Below are 21,038 nucleotides of genomic sequence, written 5' to 3'. Positions count from 1 at the left end.
TCTGACCAGCTTGAAAGTTTCCATCCATTCCCTGGAGATGAGGACTGAATAAGCAGAATCGCTGATATCGGGAAAAAGAAGGGAGGGGCCTGCAGTTTTCATAATTGAATTATTTTACATTGGCTTGAAAAGGAAGGTCATTCCTTGCAGGTTATCTTCATGGCTGTGTTCTTCTCCCCCCTTGCCCCTCCATCTCCAATTCTAAGGCCCATTTAACAATTGTTTTTTTTTTTTGTTTTTTTTTACCAGATACCCTTCGTAGTCTAGTAGGCTCTTTCTGCTCCTACCTTTGCAATAAGGCTGTCAAAATCAGAAAGAGGGAATTTCTTGCAGGGAGAAGAACAGGGCTTAGGCTTCCTTTTTATCCCACTTATATGCCAGCAGCTGGGAGATGAGAACAGAAAGTGATTCAAGCAGTGATCAAGTCCTTTAATGGTGGAAGGCAGATGGGAGAGGGTAGATGACACTATTGGGAAGGTACTACTAGCTTAGTAAAGCAAATCTTGATTGATTGATTGCTCTCCAATATGAAAATAAATAAATAAATCAAAGGTTTACTGAACCATGGAGAGGGATTGATAGGGATTGATTGTTGTTTAAACAGCATTTGGCTGTGTTGAAATTTTTTCAGGATTTGGAAATTTAGTTTGAATAGTTTCTCTATGGATCAGTAGATGATGCACACATTTTTGGAGTTTGGTGCTGTTTTGGAACTGAAATGCAAAATGCCCCAGGTCTCTGTGGTAGTGAGCTTATAGATGCAGCCCTCAAGCCATAATGCCCTCCTGCAAAGCTATGTGCAAAGAAGTGTTGGAATAGAAAGGCCTGTAAATATTCTGCTGATATTTGGGAACTTGGAAAAGTAGTTATTGAAGAAGGAATTTCTGATGAAATTTCTGGTTGCGCAGGAGTGTGAACTATTTCTAACTACCTTGCTATGTCCTGAATGTGAAATAGGCTTTAGAAAATTGTTACATCAAAAGGTCTCACAGAATTATCTGCTTAAACCATGTGCTCTTACACCCCACCTGTAGTCTTAGCAACAGGAATGAGTGGTGTTATCCTGTGAAAGGCAGGTCTTGTATGTTACGTATTGCAATTTGGGGAGCTGTAAGTCTCCTGTGTCTCTTCTATCTGTGATTCTCATTATCAAAAAAAACAAGCACATAAAAATTCTTCCCCTAAGATTTATCACTGCTGTTGGATAAACCACGTTGTATTTCGGTTTGCCATGTGCCAAAAGAGTGAACAGCAAAAGATAAATAGAGATCCCAGGAGAGTGACGGAAATTTGTAAGAGCTCTCAAGAGGCAAAAGAACTGGATGCTCTGTCATGTGCTCTGATGGCCAGTGTGCTGACTGAAGAATAATTAGGGGCTCTGATCTTTTTGGAACAGTCAAGCTCCTACACATGAAAAAGGACATGTTGCTTTATTCCTCCTTGTCTTTCTTTGCTTTCCTGTCACTTCCCTTTAGAGACCTAATTTGTCTATAAGCTCCTCAAGCCAGGGATTCTTCCACCAAAGGCACAACAGGACTGTGAGTCCTACTCGGGTTCTCCTATAATAGTCTGACAAATGATGATAAAACATTTGTTGCCTCCCTGGCAGCCAGAGCCTTGTGTCTGCACAGCTGATTTCTTTGAACCAGTGCCTTCCTCCTCCTCTTGAGAAAGCAAGCTCAAAGGTTTTCAAAACCCGAGTTTTGCTATTTTTAACTTGATGCATTAGGTGTGTCAAGTTGTGTCTATCTGCTGTGCTCTGTAGCTTATTTAAAATCTGTAGAGACAATAATATGCTGACAAATGTTACGCTTTTTGCTTCTGACTTAGAAAAACAAATAGAAACTTAAGTTTTTAATTTTGTTTACTACTCAGTGCCTCAGACTATTCAAGTATTTTAAAAAAACAAAGCAAGGAGAGGAAAAAATGTTAACAGGAAAAGTCCCTAAGGAGTTCCTTAGGAAATCCTTGAAGTTGTAAATTGGTGTATAACTTCAAATATTTCAGAAAAATGAACCTGTACTTTTAAGGAGGATATGCCCTATTTTTCTTCCAGGATGGCTGAAATGCATGGCTGAGAATACTCTCCCTTCACTTCAGGGCCTTTGCTCTTTTGTGTTCCTTAATTCTCAGACTCTTCAGAGAAGGCAGTTATCCTTGGTGTTTGTGCAATGGGAGTTAAGGCATAGAGAAGTTAATGAAACTTTGCCAGCGTTTCTGGGCAAGTCAGCAGTTTTTTCTGAAATCCATGTCAGGGCCTCTGACTGAAAACCTGGTCCCAGTAGCAAAATAACTGAGAGGGGCAAGTTTCTGCACTTCCTTTCTGCTAATAATGCACATAAATGAATTTCTACTGATGTTCTCAAAGTGCATTGTAAAAGGAGTCAAGGATCTTTATTCCGATTGTAAGGACAGGGCAAGTCAGACCACGTGCAACAGCACAGCATTGCTCAGGATGCTTCAGCAGGACAGTGGCATCCTCAGGAATAAAATCTACATTCTCCGTGTCTCAGATGAGTGCCCCAGCCACTAGGTGCCTCTGCCATCCCCTGCTACACAACACTTGTGCAAGCAGCTTGTCATCTCTAGGCAGGATCTGAGAGGAATAAATGGCAGCACTGTTCGCATGCTCGCCGGGCAGTCATTTTCTTCAGTGCACTGCCTGCATGTAACCTGAGATGGTGGAAGCAATGTGTGCAATGTTATACAAGAACCAGTGCGGTGAGGACAACGCATTTCTATAAATACAAGCTGCTAGAGCAATCTAGATGGTGTAATTCCTCTCACAGATACAGGATTTTGTTGTTTCTGAAGGGCTGGGACAAGTACCCTCCTTAGGCAAGCAGAAGCTATGACTTAGAGCGTAGACATTCTTCTGTTTCTTTGAATGCTGTTTTTCCCTTCCTTCCATCAGCAGTCTTAATTTTGGGCTAATTATATCCCTGCTTTTTCTCCTCTCTGTTGTTTCCTTTCTGTTTTATCCACTGCTGTGGTGGGACTGTGGGGGCCTCTGAGTAATCTCTGCAGGTCTAACTCTGCACTTCAGGGTTGCTTTAAGTCAACTGTGTCTGACTGAGCAGGAATGGTGACAGGCCCTTACTAGAGCTCTTGACAATCCTTCCCCTAATATTAACTAAAAATCAGAGGAATACGATATGTTGAGAAAGCACGTGGTACAAGTCTTCATTCCTGACAGGGTATGTGTAAGCTAGTAATAATATAACATACAGATGTAATGACTCTTTAAAGAAAAGAGATCCACGCTGCTACCTCGACAACAGATAAAACAGGATCATCAACTTTATTATTAGTGTTTTAAACACCTCAGAATAAATGTGTTTGGGACTGCATTTTGTAAGTTTTCCAAGAGAGCGCGTTGCTTTTAGTAGGGATTTAGAGGGCAGTACTGATACACACATGCACAAAAGCTAGTAGAATGGGATGGAGCTGGCTTGAGCAGTGATCTGACTCCAGCCTGGCATCCCTGTGAGGTTACAAGCCCTCATTTTGGTGCCAGAGTTTTGGCAAGAAGAATTGGTGCGAACAGCTTCTTCCTCTCTAGCCAAAGGGCCTTGCAGGAAGGAGCGCAGAGCTGGGCATGGAGCTCAGATAGAGGCTAGCACTGCTTGGTCCCTAGGGGCTGGGCAGGCGTCTCAGTTCTCTGGCTTCTCAGCTGGGTGGGAGTGATGGGCCTATGATATTGAAAGGAGCAGAAAAAAGTGACTTGCAAAGAGAGGTAACCAGGAGAGAGGCTGAGGACTGCTTTCTTCTGGCATCTGCTATAGCTGAACACAGGCAGCTGAGCTGGGAGAGAGCTTGCATGTGTGTCTCAGAAAAGGAATGCCTGGTACCTCTTCTCTTCTTGTCACTTGCAGGTAAAGAGACACTACTAGCAATGTCTTGAATTTACCTAAGGAGAGCAGGTGAACTGCTGTGCAAGGAGCTCTACCTCAGCATTCAAACACATCTTTTCAGGATGAACTCCCTGCATTCAGAGTGCATTCCTACCTCAGCTTTACACCAATTTCCTGGCACCTGGTGTATTCCTTGCCTCAGCAGCTGCAGGTTTTGTATGTCCTGTGCTGCAAAGCAGGCTCTCAAGAGAAGGAATTGGCTTTCACTTAACCTTTGTATATTGTTCTGTGATTTATTTTTAAAGATGCTTCCCAAGTGCTCAATGCCACAATGTGCTGTGGTATGCCCTATTACTTGTCTGAAAATTGTTCTAGCTGTAGCAGCCAGAAACGTACATTTTAATACTCAGTTAAAAATAGCTTTGTTTGTTTTAAAGCACCCTCCCCTACTTGGTATTAATTTCCATGGAGTTGAAGAATTAGAAATTCTCTTGGTTTCTGTGATGGCTGCAGACTGAATTTGGAATAGCACCTCTTCCAAGCCGAATTTTAATGACATCAACAGTAAGTTTCTTCCAATATACCGAAATCCTTACCATGATATGCCTTAAAGGAGACATAACTAATGAATACTCTTCAGTGTTCTTCTATGTTTTCTCACTCTTCTTTTCTGTCCTTTCTTTTACGTTTGGGTTGAATGCAATTCAATTCTTTATTAGGTGTTCTTGGACTGGTAGCGATACTGCTTTGGCTTTCTTCCTAAGCAAAAGTTAATGTAAAGGTGCCATTCCAGCTTTGCAAAGGAAGAGAAGAAAAAAACCACCATACACACACAAAAAAAAAAACCCTAACCAAAAACGGTATAACCTGACAGGCTAGTTATCAGGCTGTGGTTACGTATTGAGGTGTATCAGACTTGTATGTTATCAGATAGATTGGCAGTATCAGCTTCTTTTGAACCAGGCATGACAACACAGTCATGTTTCTGTTTCGTAAACCAGAATACATTAGAGCACATGGTAGCTGAGCTGGCTGCGGGAGAAAAGATGCTAATCTAGTCAGTCTTGAACATTGTTCCATAAAACATGCATTGGTATGGTGAGGTTGTGCAGCCTGGTGCTTTCTTTTTTGCCATGTGGCCGTGGAGTTCTTGTTCTGCTGCAATGCCCCCCAAAATCAGGCTTGCTGTTTTCTGGCACTACAACTTATATTCCTCATTTGTGTTGCGAAGTTTGGCGAGTTACTTGGAGAGCTTTGAGTGGGAAGATGTAGTGACAAGGTTGGGAGAAACCTTGTTGAAGGACCTGCATGTTAAGAGCTACCTTAGAGCTGAGATAAATGTAAGGTCCCTGGTAAACTTTGTTACTTTAGCGGGCATCAGAAATGCTTTTGAGAGGCTGTAGCTGTATATCCAGGCTTGAAAATGAGCTGGAATACTCAGAGCATACATCGTGAGCAGCTTAAGAAATTGCTGAAATGAGGCAATAGGAGGGTTGGAACTGTCTGTAAACAGGAGAGAGCAAAAATATGAGTGTAACAAGGGGAGAAAGTGCTTGGAGATGGGTCAGGTGGTCTTGTGAGGTAGAGAAGGAAGTCTTCTCTGCATCAGGTACTCTCTGAAAGACACTGGAGGCTGCAAGCCCAGAACCTACTGCCTTTTATTTCATTCCACTACTGCTTAAGGGAACAATACCTTGGGTGGCTTTGTAAAGAAAAGGCCTTGTACCATAGTGTTCAAACCTGATGAGATTTTCTTTTCCAGTAGAAACTCTCAATCAGTTAATTTTCAGAGTCAAAAACCAGACGATGCTTTCTGCATTACACTGCTGTCTTGCTGGTCTGAATGTTCTTTCTGTTCTGTATTACCATTCTTTAAATAACTGATCTTTGGTTTTAAAACTTATTTCCTCTACTTCCCCAAAATTTCTAGAAAAATATTAGCAAGTAAAAGTAAGCATTATGAAGAGTTAATTATAAAATCTCCTATATTTTCCTATAAAATTAGAAAATCTCCTCTGAGCCTTAACTGAGGGCTAATAATGAGTTTCCATTGCCTGGAAGCATGTTACCATGTCATAGAGGAGAAACGGGGTGAGGTGCTGGAGTGGGGCTGAAGTTGGTTTTGTTCCATCCGTGCTGCAGATGAATAAATCAGTTTTTTGTACTTCCATCTGTAAATGACAGATGATAGCACCTCCTTAGCATGCCTGGTCCACTAAACATTTTGGAGCAGAGGCTGTCTCTGAGGCTTTGTACAGCACAGCAGGGTCTCAGTTAGAGCAGGGTGCTGGCAAGCTCCATGCAATAACATCCAAATGTTATAGTCAATGCTCTTGTTTCCACAGCTACACATGCCACAGCAACTTTTTTCCTTTTTTACAAAAAGGACTTGAGCCATACGTGATCTGAGCTGATTCATGTTGGAAATGAAACTATTTCCAGAAGACTTACAGCCTTCAAGATGGAGGGGAGATAGGTATTCCTTGGAAACAGACTTCAAATTTTGTGTTTTATATTGTATGCAAATGTGCTCTGTTTGCTTGTCTGCCCAGAGAAGTCACTGCGAAGTTAGGTACAGCTTACTTCTGGCTACCATACCCCACCACAGAGAGAGGTGGGTGGGGTGGCTGAGACCGATGGCCAGAATGGCCTCCAAGCCATTTCTTCCTCCCTCAGGATCAGGGCTAGCAAACTCAGCTCTCTGCCTCTCTATCCCAGCTCTGTCGCTTGCCCTTTTTTCCATTTTGTTGGCAGGTGTGATCTAGCTGTCTTTTGCAGCTTAGATGCAGCTCTCCTTTCTCAGCATGCAAAATTCATTAGTGTTTATGCTTCCTGGCAGCCTGACGCTAACGGTGATCTTGTCTGCATCCATATATACACGGGCATGCAGCAGTAAGGTGATGGGGTCCCAAGAAAGGAATAGGGGATTAGAAGTTCAGCTGGTTTGTGGAGGGAATGCATTTCCAGGAGCAATACGTGAGGGAAGGGATTAAATGAAGTGAGTAGGGTGGAAGGTCAGGTGGTTGGAGAAGGCCTCCTGGGGGCAGGAGAGAAGGCCAGTCCAGCTCCCATCAGCCCCAAGAAGTTTGGACCCCAGACAGATAGCTGACACGTATTAGTTTCAATGTCACTAGGTGAAGGGCTCAGCTTACACGTAAGGGATACGCAAGGCAAATTGTAGTAGTGGGATATTCCTATTTGTTCCGGACCCCATGTCCTGTTTCCTGGCAGTAGAAAGTTTAGGTTTTTCTCAATGTTGCCCCTACTACATGTGCTCACCCCAGTGCTGGCTGGCAGTGCTGCTCTTGACTGGCCTTCAGTGGCTTTAGCAGAGACACTCCCACAGTTGATTGGTCAAATGCAGCAAAATGTCACAGGGGGAGACTATTTTGATCCCTTTCACTGGGGGGGCAGAGGGGAGGGAAGCAGGGGGCCAGAATAAATGTCATAACAGACCTGAAGTTTAAAAAGTGTTCCTCTGCACGTGGACAATGCTTGCTGGGCTCTGACTCCCTGTGAGCTGGAGCGAATGTGGAAGGTGACCAACAGTGAACGACCGTTTCTCCTCCTGCTAAGGGAACCCAATGGAACAGCTGGATGTGTGGGTGGACTGGAGGTAGGTCTGGGCAGCCTTGTTTGGGACTGCATGCTGAGGGGCAGGATCCCTCGGGAGGGATGCACCGACTTCCAGCCAGAACTCCCAATGCTTCCTTTTCTTTCTGTGGCAGTCTTTATATTTCATGGAGTCTCCCTTGCTGATAAAGGATGCGAGCAGCACACGATTTTTTCAGGAACAGCCTCTTTTGCACCAGGTTCTGTTGTTTTAATTCAGGAGAGCTTTCTAGACAGTCTTAGGAGCTAGAGAGTCCTCTGAAAGCAAGCTCTGGAGTTTTCTCAAGTAGCTGCTAAACCTTGTGCCTTGTAACACGCTTGAAAGAGCACAAAACATCCAGTGGAAACCTGTCCATTTTGTCTTGTGTTACTGCTTGCTTAGTAGATGCTATGTTGATGATTACAGAGTGATTTCATGAAAATTCATTTTTATCCCATGTATGATCTGTCTAGCCCGTGCTAGCATATTACAGTTACTTCTTGGATAACATCAGTGTTTGTGGTTTGTTGTCAGTGGCAAATGCTCTCGCTGAGCCAACTTTTTGATCTGTTTAAATCATTAAGATGAGTAGCATAACATCTCCCTGGAACCCTGTGATAGCAAGATAAAGTGTGTTCAGTGTTAGAAAAAGAAGTGTTGTATGTCTGCCTGTACCTCTCAGAAACTGTTGAATGTTTTTAGCCTTAATCTGCAGCCTTAACTACCCAACTCTACCCTGCAATTATTAATTGGGAGCAGAGCCAGCAAACACGGCAGCACTGGAGTTGATATTCTGAGAAGTGTGGAAAACAAAGCTGGGGAGCAGAGCAGCAAAGGCAATTGGTTTGTGATAACTGCATATACAGGAGACATTAATAATGGGCTCCGTTTCTCGTAGAGACCTAGTCAGAAAGATGTGGAGTAAATATATCTTTGAGTCATTCTCCTTTCCATATTTGAAAGACTCCTAAACATGTCGTCACAAACCATCTGCATGCTGAAGATGTGCAATTTGATAAGGTATGATAGATTGTGTTATAAGTGTGACAATAAGGGCATGTTTAAACACACAGCAAATATTTTCCTTCTCCTCTGGAAAATGTTTACACATGAAAGCAGAGTTTAGGTTTTGTCAGCCAGAGGAGGAGATGATGACACCAACAGCAGATGCCTCTAGTAAAGCTGATTTGTTTCAATAACTAAGTGTATAGCTGGTTTGTGCAGATTTTAGAATGAGGGGAAGAATGCAGGGAGTCCATTTATATCTCTGCAAAAGGAATGTAATATGCTACTACAAGAAGGTGAATGACTTTGCAAAGTGCCAGGCGGCAAGGAACGAGGTCACGTAGGAAAGAGTCAATGGTTAGTTCATGACCTGAGAAGGTGCTTTTTTCTCTTTGGGACCAGCCAATGTTCCTCAGTGAGTTCCTAACCTGAGTTAGTGGGATGTGTTGCTCCTGCCACAGGAAAGGAAAGGATGGGGATGGCAAGCCGGGGGAGAGATCTGGAAGGGAAACCTAGCTCCTCCTTTGCGGGTACTGCTGCCCCACCAGCTGCATGTTGTGCCCACTGCCATTCTCCAGCACAGATGTGAGGGCATGGGTGGTTGGGATCTGGCCAGAAAACACTACGTTAGGACAAAACATTCTCTTACATGAGGTCTGTGCTGTGAAACAACTTGTGAGAGTGCTCAGGGCTGCTCTAGGCTGCAGCACAGGTGAGAATACAAGGAGCATAAAGCTGGCTTACAGCCAGTGGTATTTCTTCTTACCATTCTTCCTCCTTTTATTTTCTTTCTCCACCCCAAAGCATGGGAATGTAGTAATTGAATTTTGACCCAGTTTCCAAATTCACTGTAGCATAGCCATTGCAGGGAGGAAAAAAAAAAAAAAAGACTTAAGAATGAAAAACAGCCATTAACTAGTACCAGTGGGGCAGGAATGTCAGCACGCTGTTGGAAGTATGCTCTAACAGGCTTGTAGAACAACTGTTATCCTGCATGTTTTTGTTGAGGAAAAAAAAAAGTGTTTGCATTTACATTTTTTGATATTTGATCACTGATACACAAACCTTATGAGACTGAGTTCAGGTTGACTTCAGATGAAGCACTCTAAGCATAGGTGCTTGTGTAAAGTGCCTGGATTTTCAAAACTTGGCCGGAGATTTCATGGCAGCCTTTCTTGTGGTTATTTCTGGCACCTCTGGCTGCCAGTTGGAACGTGGGGCCGTAGATATGTGTGGAAGTGGAAAGGCATGGGTGTGAGCCCTTGTGTGGAGTAGGAGCCTTTTAATAGAAGCAGGCTTGATTTAAGATGGGTATTTTTAAATGAGCAAAGATTTGGGGAGCAGATGCAAGTATGAAATCCAAACCAATTTCCTCATTCCGGCTATTAATACAAGAGGGGAAAACGGTCCTTTGAAGTGATTTCAAACGGCAATTAATATCCCTTGGAATCTCCCCATCAACTCTGTAAGAAGGCTTGATAGGAGGAGGAAGCCAGAGCTTAACCTCGCGAACTAAGACAGGCAGGAAAAAAGAAAGAAACAGTCAGAAGACTGTCTCGAGTGCTGGGAATACCATTTTCCTTGACTTGTACTGCATCTGTGTCCTCGCTGCTTCTGACACTGTCCTGAATCAGTCGGCTGCCTGGCCCAAGTAACAGTGCCTATTCGTTTTGAGGCAGGGAACTGTAAAATGCTCACCGAGGGACAGCAGGAAGCAGCTGAGTGCTGATAGAAGTTAATCATGAATTCCTGATGGTGCTTATTTGGGACCTGCTTTCTGCAATTTCTGATCCCCTGCCTTCCTCACTGAACCCTGTGACAGGCTCACAACCTGGTATCATCTTAGCTCTCCCTGCTCTCTGTGTGCTTTACCCTGGCTTTGGCTGGGGTGGCCTGTCCTGTCTGTCAGATCCTGTCAGGGAGGGCATCACAGAAACGGGTGCTGCAGGTGGAGAGTTTGTTTCTGTGCCTTGAACTGCAGCAGGATGTTCACCCTTCTAGGAAATTGCCATAATATGCATTAAATGTTAATACATTTTGGGGGGGAAAGGGTTGAGCTAATGCTGATTCTAGTGCTTAGGTGGCACCTGGAATAGTTGCCAAATAGGTGTAGGAATACCACTGGTGCTTGAACATGTTATGCTGTCTGCTGCAGTGGAGAAACAGAGGGTGTTAGTGCCCTCCTTGCATTTTCCCACCAAAAGAAAGACTGAAAGTGAAGAAAAGATCATGCCCTGGAAGGCAACTCTTTGTTGCTCCACTGCAGCCAAGATCTTCATAAGAAAGCGGTCCAGTCTTAGAAGACTGAGGAGGTGCCATGAAGATGCCCTCTCCTGTGGTGGGGAAGGATGGGAGCTGTGAGATGGGACTGAGATGGTGGGAGGGGAAACACAGGCGAAAAGTTCATGGCTCTGAAAGATGGAGATAATCCTCCTCTGTTTATATTAATAAAATGAAGTGTGAGATACTCCAAAGGAAATATTTTATTCGGGTGTTTTGTAAGCATAAAATGAAAGCTTGCCCTTTGACAGCACTACTATTTTCTTAAAATGCTCCACCAGAACATGCTGTCCCTTCATATCTGTCAGTACTGTGTCATGCCCCGAGTCCCATAAAGCACACAGAACAGAATGTTGACACAAGACAGTCATCTCCCGTTGCTGCATAAATGTTGAGGTGAAGCCCGAGTTTATTAGTTTTTAAGGCAGAAGATATTGTTTCTGCATATTTGTACTTCATACAGTGCCTTAATTTCCGTTAGTCTTAGGCTGATATGCCTTGAATGTATTTTGCTTAGCAGAAGGCAGTAGATGTTGAGGCCAACTGCGTGCTTCATCCCGAATTCGTGTGTGGCAGCTTGGCCATGTAGGCACTTCTTGCAGATGGGTGGTTTCTGAGGTGCTTCTCAACAACACGCCGCTGTCACGTGCAGGGCACCAGGCAGTCCTTGCCCTTCCCTTCCACTCAGAGAATTGCCTCCTTCCCCTGGAGACAGGTGGGTTTTGCTCTCGTGTGGTTTCCTTGCTGCAGGCTTCTTCGGGGACTGCTGCTGCAGGTACAAGCAAGGGGTATTTAAAGCGGTGTTGTGCTCAGCAGTAGGTCGTGTGGGTGGATTTGTCCCCACTGCAGTGCCTCTGAACTCTCACTGGTTTTGCCTTTTGTCAAGCACATGGCTCTGCCATCATTCCTTTTGGGCCTCAACTTGGGAACAAGTCGTAAGAAAAGGCAGGTTCAGCAAGGGAAGCTTCTATATCTAAAGGTGTCTAGCTGTGGGACTCAGGTTTTTGAGTGGAGCGTGCTGCCGTTAGGGGATTTCAGCTCAAGTTGCTTCTTTGTGATGGGTCCCTAGGGTTTGGGGCTATGTGCTCCTGAGCCCCATCTGCACAAGCTTGCAGAAGCGGCTGTGGCAGAAGGCTGTGGGGCCAGGACGAATGTTGAAGGAGCAGCCAGCGCTCTGTGGTACCTCTTCCCTTGAAGCCTCAGGGCTTTTTGGCAGTCACCCTGTAGGCAGCATTGCTTTCTGCTTTTCCCTTTCCTTGTCTTTGCATTTCTTAGTGCATTTTGATATGAGAAGGGCTCCAACAGCTGTGCTGCTCCCTCAGGAAATATTGTGATGAGAGGGGGACAGCTGTTGGTAGTGGTTTCTGCCAGGATTTTTCCATTGCAAAGATAGTTGCTTAGCACCTGCAACTTCTTGCATGAACGCTGCCTGCAACAGAGCAGTGTAGCAAAGGTGTCTCCATGGCTGCTGGGGTGCTGCATTTGCTTACAGGACAGGGAGAGAGCAAACCCTTTGTTAATAACACGATCACTTCTCTTGAATTCCTGTAGCATGTAATTCCTGAGCGAATAAGAGCAAAAGCTCTTTCTTCTGGGTTTGATTTTTTCAGTGCTTTGGCTTGAGGAACACAAATTTATACAGTTCTGCTTTTACTCTGCATTTTTTTTTCCTAGGACACTCTTTTCAAGCTCTCTTGAAGTGGCAAAAACCTTTGGGAGTTGCATAGGCTGCTGAGGAATTGTTGTTTGCTTTAAAATATTCAGTTTCTATTGGAATTACCAAACAAAACATTTCAAAATCATTATGTCCTTAAAGTTTTATTTATATAACATACATTTCTGGCTAGATTTGACCTGAAAATATTTGCTTTAACTGTTTTGTTTAGCATATGTTTGCTTAAGAGAGTAAAGAAGGAGCAAGAGATGTGAAAATCCAAAATAGTGAATGATAATGTTGTTATTTAATACTTTGGAAAGCAAAGCCAACTTTTATGATGACCCAGATTTGACAATGGGGTCACACACTGAAGCCCTTCCCAAAAGAAAAAAAAGCAACCACCTTTGGTATGTAGCATTATAAATTGGCATAAAAATGACCTGGAGTTCAGAAATGAAATGACAGAAGGGAAACTATGAGCGAGTTACTGTGAATATTAACTTTATTGTACCACTTGCTCCAATGTAGCTGCCTTCTCAGTATCAAAAGAGGGCACCCAAGGGAAAAAGAGGCAATACTTTAAAAGCTAAGCAATGGAAACCCTGTTGTTCACTGGAAATCACAAGTGTGCCTCATTACATTAGGAGAAATGTTAAAAAGCTGAACTGAGAAGGTGATGAGGTAATGTTTAGATGAATATCTGTTGTTTAAAGCAGCTATGTAAGGAAAAATGGTGTTCTAAGAACATGAACCCAAACAGTTCTGGAAATCAAATAATAGTTAATTGTCTGGAGGTAGGTAATACTGAGAAGGATACTCAGGTGTACGTACATGGCTGCGGAGAGGTGGAGAATCTCAGAATTTATCTGTGGAAGTGACGCTGCTGTTAGAACAAGAGGAAGCCACCTAAGCCCTGACTCTGGTTGTGGAGATAAGCATTTCTGTCCAAGGCATTTCCTATAAATATTCAGTCTGTGGCTTATTCCACCAAATGATTGTTCCGTTTCATAAGATTCACCCATATACAAAGTCTTCCAGTTCTGAGTGGGTTTGCCTTGTGAGGAGGGAGCATTCTCCAGGAAGTGGGATTTCACAAGGAAGTTGCATTTTCCTGTGGCACCCTGCATTTCACATTTCTTCCTGCTGCCATTTGGCATCTCCAAACCTCAGGGGGTGCTGGGGGTGGCTGCAGAATATTTCGTCTTGATGGAGGCTCAGATATAGGGCACATTTTGGAGAAGACCATAATAACTGGATGTTAGCAGCTGAAAAACTGTTAGGTTTGAATCCCTTAGCTAAGCCAAGAGCTACCCTGTGTGTGTCTTGTCAGCAACTGCATCAGAAGGAAAGTTGTGTTTCAGAGGCAGCTTACCATGTCACACCTTTCAGGGCTTGGCACCGTTACGTATTCTGCTGGGATTTTTTTTCCTGTCCGGAAAAAGATGTGGTCTTGGATTAGAAGGATAGCAGTGAGCTGGCATTCCAGTTACTCTTTCCTACAGGATACTCTGTGCTCAAGACCAGATGCTATCAGTGTAGGAGAAGCAAGGGTTTGGTTTGAGAGGAGCAGGCAGTTTGTTTTACTGACATCCGCTGGTGCCTAATGTTGCCTGTCGCCATCTGCTTGCTGGAGGGGATCTTCAGCCAGGGGGCAAGGAAGCTGGTTAAGGGGGCTGCTGTTTTTTGGCAGCTTTGTGCTAGGGATGGTGGGCTTGGCCTGACACTGAGAGTGGGTAGAATGTCTCCATATTCTTCCAGTCAATGGTAAAATATGATAAGTTTTCCTAAGCAAGTGCACAGTGAGAAGGATTTCGCTCAAGTTTGTGGTTAACACTTTGTAAGGAGTTGGTGCTCAGGGGGATCGGTCTGGACCACGGTGCAGGAGCTGTACAAGTGGACTGAGGGCATGCTGGCCCCCACCTCGCAGCTTTCATGCTTTTGGCCCAGGATGCCGTGAGCTGAGGAATGAAGAAGAGAAAAAATGATCAAAGTGACAGCTAAAGAACAAATCCTCCTGACATAAATACTGTCCCTCTCATCAGCCCTTTTCCATCGCACAGCACCAAATGCTTCCAGTTCTGTTTCCTATATCCATGCAGATGCAGTTTGCCTTGTGCTCAAGGGGGCTGGCTCTACCCTCATGGTTCTCACATTTCAGGATGGGGAGAAAAACCTGTGTCCTTGCTGAGCTGCTGGCTGCATTTCCTGGCTCCACAGCAGAGGAGAGATGACGTGTCAAAGCGCTTCACTCGGCTGGGCTGCCCTATTCCTTTTTAGCCCCTCTCCTGTTTCCCTCATTCTAGAGGGGGAGATTGTGTTATTTCACTATCCCAACTCTTGTAGGTGGCGGAAGCGTGTGTTTCAGCATCCTATGCCCTGGTGGTTTCTGTGGGTGTAGAAACAACCGCACTTTTACTGTAACAAAGCCCTGCGTTTTTGGCTCTCCGACCAAAAGCTGCCTTGGCTTCGTGCCCTCCAGCAGCGAAGCACCCGAGAGCGGCCAGGGCTCTTGGGGAAACCTACAGAAAGCTGCTCTCGCTCTCAGGGAAAGGCAAAAACGGCACGGAAAGACGGGGGCCGGGGCTGGGGCTTCGTCCCGGGGGCAGCTTTCCAGCAGAGGGCCCCAGCGCAGCGCCGCCGGGCCGGCAGCCTCGCAGCCCCTTTGCCTGGGGAGCCTCTCCAAAGGTGTGGCATCATGTACGGCTATCGTAGCGGCAGGATCGCTCACGTCTCTCAAGCAGACGCGATGTATTATTAATTATAATCGCATCAAGTACCCGTAGCAAAACCGTAAGTCTCTGGCTTTCAGTTCTGTTTCTCTTCAGCTGGATATTTTCCATCAGCTCTCGTTTCTGCCTCCTTCGAAAGATGAAAGTGTGACCCTGTGCAGGGGAAGTCAGCAGGAATGTGACGATTTGCTGCTTTGGCCCTGTCTGCGGTTGCATGGTGAGTGGGCAGAAGCTCAGTCAGGATGCTGAATTAGGACTAATGGAGATGGAAAAGTCAGCTCCGCACTGAACGGTGTTTTCATGGCTAACCGAGGCAGGACTATCAGAAAATGCAGAACCTGCTAATCGGGTTTCAGAAGCCAACAGGTTTACTTGCATTATACCTTTACCAACCAGTTATCAGCAATCCTTGTGGAGATGTGACCTATCTGGAGTTCCTGGGAAGTGGTTTGGTGATTTAACACCAACCTTGAAGCCACTTGGGTGACTTGAAGTGGGGAATACAAATATTGGAGCTACAGGATTGTTTTTCATGCTTGCCTGTATAAATTGACACTATTGGACTAATTCAGCTCTAATACTGAGCTCATTGTGTAATGGAGGAACTCATTCTGCAGAATTCAACAGCTAGAGCAAGCTGCATTCCTGTATCTTTTAAAAACAAAACAAATGCAACCCCAACATCCTTAGGAGTAGCCATGACCGAGAGCTGAGTCCTGATGACACGCCTGACTGTTATTGCTCGTATTAAGAGGATTGCCTGCACGCACAGGCGTTTCCAGGGTTGAGCCTGCTTTTGTCAATGATGACTTAGCACTGACCATTTGTCCACAAAGTAAAGAAGACACAAAAAGCCTTGTAGGCAAGTGTAGCGGTAGTGTCTCTGCACCTAGTTCTTTCTATTGAAATGGTTTTATCTTGTGAAACTCCTTGATTTGCTCAGAATTACTCCTGACTTAATCCAGTGCAAATATTTTTTCACGCAGTAGTCTCCACAAAACCCTGGAAATACAGGAGCTGCCAGTTTCCATCTAGTTCAGCATTGTCTCTGACATGCTGTGGTCAGCACGAGCGGCTTCCTAGAAATCTACCAGAAATTCTGCAGGATATATTTATGGAATAACCTGCTCACAGGCAAAGGTTTTTGTTCTTACCAATTGCGCTGAGCATGTGCGTTTATGTATTTTCTGCTTTTTACCATTGTAACTTTGGCCATTCTCATTAGACATACAAATATCAAACGTATACATAAAAATGTCAAATGCTGTCACTGATGTGCATTTTTCTGACATTCTCAGAAAAATTGATGCTATTGGACTAATTCAGCTCTAATACTGAGCTTATTGTGTAATGGAGGAACTCATCCTGCAGAATTCAACAGCTAGAGCAAGCTGCATTCCTGTATCTTTTTAAAACAAAACAAACGCAACCCCAACATCCTTAGGAGTAGCCATGACCGAGAGCTGAGTCATGGCTACTGCGTCAATTGTATGCTTGTCCAGCATACAATTTTTCTGACATTCTCAGAAAAATTGTGTGCTGGACAAGAAGGCAGAAGCGTAACTTGTGTATATCAGTGGACATTTAGCTGAATGTGGCAGCCTGTCCTGTGCAGTTGTTTACGCAGGCTGTATCGCCTTTGTCGTGAGTTGGAGGCTTGGTTTAGTGATGGCTAGGCTTCAGGAAGGCCATTGGGACACAAAGCCACACCTTGGCTTTGCTACGTCTTTGTGTGCAGGGCTGAAGCTAGTGGACTGAGAAGGTGTGTTTGAGCAGCCAGCTGGAGCCTTCACAGATCAAACTGCTTCTCCAGTGCCCTTTCTGTGAATGGGAAGTTGGCAGGCTCTACTCCAGAGTGACGAGCACATCTGAGTTTATTAGATCAAACAAACAAACTAAAAACCACACTGGAAACAACTGGATGATTTTTTAAGAGGGACTATGTGGGCCAGAGTGTCAAGTCCTGTCAAAATGTGCATGCACATGGTCGTACGAGCTGGGTCCAGCTAGTGGCTTTGAGTGTGCCCATCGCACTGCCGGCTGGGACTATTAGGTCATTTTACTTGGGCGTTTCTGTGTATGTAGAGTGCGCTCATTTTCAAACTTGGCTGAGATAGCTGCCTTGGCTCTTGATGTAAGGACTCTTGGAAATGGTTTTGGTAGGGTTTTAGATCATTCTGTGTAGTGATGGTGTATCTAAAAGACTGTCTGAAAATCATGCATCATAGTGCCAAAACACTTTATTTTTTTTTTAGCCAGAAATATAAATGCGTAGGTTTAAAATAAGAGTATTTGAAAGTGTAACAAACCATGAGGAAATGGAAGTGCAACGGGAGTTATTGAGATTTGTTACTGAAATAGTGAGCTAAGAGCCAGCTGCCCAAGGCAAGCACCAAGAGGGGCTTTACCGAGGGAGCTCAATGCCGTGTGTGAGGGAAGAATTTGCTAAGTAGAAACAACAGCGATCTCCTGCAGTAGCTAACGTCTGTTCTTTGGGACCTTTCCCTTTTGTTTGTAGGTATAAGTGAAGTTGTAAGAGTGCAAACTGGGAATATCATTAAAAGTTAAACCATGGTGAGAGTAAACCTTGGCGCTGGGCTGCTGGCACGGGGCAGGATGTAATGTGGGGTGGGCTGGAGCTTGGCTCTGGAAAGCCTCTCAATGCAGTTAGTGCCTTTCTTTTGTTAACACGGGGCTGTCACTGGCTGGAATGAAACATGGCTCAGAAAGACTTGGCTGTCACAGGCAGCTGAAAGCCTTTGCTATGCTGTCAGCGACCCACTGCAAACCCACTGCTGGCTTAGAAACAGCTACTTAAAGGACAGGAGTTCCTAAAGTGGAGCTGTGCTCTCCAGACCTACAAAAGTCCCATTTTCTGTCCGTGTCCCTTGCTGTTCTGCCGCGAGCCTCGGCGCTGGGAACTATCCGGGGGCTCTCACCTGTCCCTGAAGCTTTGGGGTACAGCGATGAGCGCGGTCTTGCTGCAAGCTGCTCTTGCTCGCAAACCGCTAATTGCGCCGCGCCCGGCTGCGAGGGGCCGCCGGCAGCCCCCGGCACCTGCCCGGGGCCGGGAACGGGAACGGGGTTGGGGCCGGGGGCCGGCCGAGTTTTCCCCGGCCGGGCGGCAGGCGGGGGAAGGCTCGGCCGGCCCCCGGCCCCATCCCCGGCCCCGCAGACTCCTCCTCCGGGCTCCCCGCCCCGGGGCCCCGTGACGCCGCGCCGCTGCCCGAGCGGCCGGGGAGGGAGCGGGGGCTGGGATGGGACGGGATGGGAGCGGGCGAGGGGACGGCCGAGCCCGCGGGCGCCTTTAAAAGCGGCTCTGGCCGGCCACCGCCACAACAGCCGCTTCTCCCGGCGGCGGCTCCGTTCCCCCTGCCCTCCCGCTAGCAGCCCCCGGCCCGGCGGCTGTGCGCGCCCCCGGGCGCACGGGTGCGGGTGGCCATGCCCCGCAGCGCCTGCTGAAGCCTCCCCGCCGTCTCTTGCCGCTCGCCGCTTTCCTCTCGCCGCTCCGCCGCCGCCCTGCGGCCCCCGCCCGCCGCCAAGCTGGAGGAACGCCGCAAGCCCGAGCCCCGCAGGTGAGGCCCCAGCATCCGCTCTCCTGCCCCCGGCCGGGCTGGGCTCGCACCCCAGCCGCAGCCCCCCGGCGCTCGGAGCGACGCGGAGGAGCGATCCCCCCTCGCCCTGCTTCCTACAGGTCCCTAACACGCCCAGCTCGCCGTGCCGGTGGGTTAGGCACGGCGCTTTTTTTCTGCTTTTAATTTATCTGCGCTTTAAGAAGTTGTCAGCAGCGCCCGCTCCGAGGAAATGGTGTTTCCTCGCAAGTTTGCAGTTCGCCGGCTGGAGGCTGGCCGTACGGTGATATCTTCCCTGCTCTAAACCGGCGGAGGAGAGCTCCTCGCTTCTTGTCTTTCCCTTGTGTGAGCTTCCTGCTGCGAGCGGCACTCCAGAGGTGCTCTCTGCTCGAGAGCCAACATGGAAATGGGACTTTTTAATCGTGCTTTCACTCACACATACCTTTGTTGGGTTTTTACGCCAACGTTAATTATTACTGCTTTTCCCCTCTGGTAGGAGCGCATCCTTTGAGCACTTGCTTCCAAAAGAAGCTGGCGTACTTACACCGGCTTCTTGGGGTGCCCAGTTTTGGGGGGCAGAGGAGGTGGCCGGGGTCCCGCAGGATCCTCCAGCCCCCCAAAGTTGTAGGGCTCAGGGAGCCCCAGGCACGAGTCACCGTGCAGCCATCTGTACGTGCAGGAGGGGCTCCATTTATTCATTCTGCAGAAGTGCTCCTGGAAGGAAAGTTAGGTGCATGGAGGTAACGAGGCTGGGCCCTAAGGCAAGCAGTAACAGCTCCCTCGGAAAACTCTTCCACTAGTGGAGATAGTTACACTCTTTTGTTTCACAGAGACACAGTTTACTTTCCATCTAAATTGGCATTGTGCTTGTAGGCTGCTAACTGCTTGGTGGCTTTGGTGTTCTGGATATTCCTGAAATGTACAAATTTACAATTTAAAAACAAAAAAAGCTAGCTGCATTTAACAAAATGCAAGAATTGCGTGTTGTGTGCAGCAATAGAATTTGCCACTTGCTAATTGCTGATGTGATAGTCTGCAGGAATATGCCTGGTTTTTACTTTGGCTGGTGTTCAAAAGGAAATTATTTGTGCATTAAGAGTGAGGTACAGACACCTCCCCCCTCCAGCAACAACAAGAAACCCTTAAGGCTCCCAAACCCAAGCAACTATTTCATGGTAGAATTAGTTTTGTCGTAATAATTTCCAGTCATATGCTGAGTGTTTAAATGGGGTTGTTTGCATCGCCGTGCGCGCTCGTCTGCGTGCTTGCTTGCGTGAACTGACCAATTTGTATTGGTCTCTGTTCATCCTCTCGCCTGTGATCCAGTGCTGGAGCAAGTGCTGGAAGAGTTTTCCTAGTGACTTCTATCATGCCAGAAGATTTTAGGGTCTAGTTTTGAAAGGCTTTATTTCAACTACTGACTTCAGTTCTCAGTAAACTAAACAGGATGGCACTTCGTCTGCCTGTGAGCCTCAGTGTCATCTGAGGGGCGAGTGTTAGTACAATCTGCAGTGATGCATTTATGTGCTCCCCCCGTTCAGGTGCAAATGAGAAGTAAAATTACTCTTATATTTCCAAAGAAATATGATGGGAGGCATTTGCTTGTTGAATTTCCTTCACTCCTGGAAGATGGGAATTTCACGTTTGTAAAAGTAGTGAAGTAGTGCCTGGACTTCAGGGAGGAGGCTACGCTAAGCTGCATTTCCAAGCTTTCTATGGGCTGACAACTGTAGAGGAATTACTGATCGCTTAGAAGGAGTTGACAGCTTTGTGCCTTGCTGTTGTCCAGAGGTGAAAGTGGGGTGTGAAAGAAATTTGGCTTTTTTTTTTTTTTTTTTTTTTTTTTTTTTCTTTTTCAGTGGGAGGAAAGGAAGGATGAACAACTTCTCATTTGTGTGCACAGGGCATTCCTAGCAAGTTAACACCTTGTGCACATATCCATTCAGCTCCTAGCAAGGTCCGGCAGTGTTTCCTGCAGCTGATGACCATGAAGACTTTTTCCTTTAACCTTCCATGTTATGGTTTTAAATCTTGAGACGGGTGTGCAGTCAGAAAAATCCCTTATATACTTGTGTTGCATTCTGATGTTGTTCATAGGAGGGTTTTAAAAGGAATTCAGTAAGGGAACTTTCAATGCGCTTTTGCAATCCTACTGTCTGAGTAGGGCAAATGCTTCAGTTCCTGATGTCTTATGCTGATAAGAAAAGGTCAAATTTGTACATAAAGTGCACTTCAAAGGACATCATCCCTGTGAGAAGGGAAAATCTGTAACTCCTGTTCTCTGATCTACCTACTTATCAGAGAGGGCGCCTTACTCACGTACAGACGTGTTCTTTCAGCAGTGGTGGA

The 21,038-nt window shown here is 46.0% G+C and overlaps 1 protein-coding gene across 5 annotated transcripts in view; it reads left to right on the top strand.

Annotated features, from left to right (window-relative positions):
* SLC4A4 (solute carrier family 4 member 4) overlaps positions 1–21,038 on the top strand; it is a 230,640-nt gene that overhangs the window by 21,250 nt on the left and 188,352 nt on the right. Inside the window, exon 1 of one of the 5 annotated variants that reach the window (XM_032186496.1) lies at positions 18,417–18,692. The exons of the other annotated variants lie outside the window; for them this stretch is intronic. The gene's annotated coding sequence lies outside the window, so the exon portion shown is untranslated. Of the gene's footprint in view, positions 1–18,416; positions 18,693–21,038 lie in introns of those variants that run through there. 5 annotated transcript variants of the gene reach the window in all.

Source organism: Aythya fuligula, chromosome 4 (assembly GCF_009819795.1).
Source record: "Aythya fuligula isolate bAytFul2 chromosome 4, bAytFul2.pri, whole genome shotgun sequence".
In the NCBI taxonomy this organism is placed as follows: domain Eukaryota; kingdom Metazoa; phylum Chordata; class Aves; order Anseriformes; family Anatidae; genus Aythya; species Aythya fuligula.
Note: the sequence above shows the minus strand (reverse complement) of the source record. Positions and strands in the feature narration are given on the sequence as shown.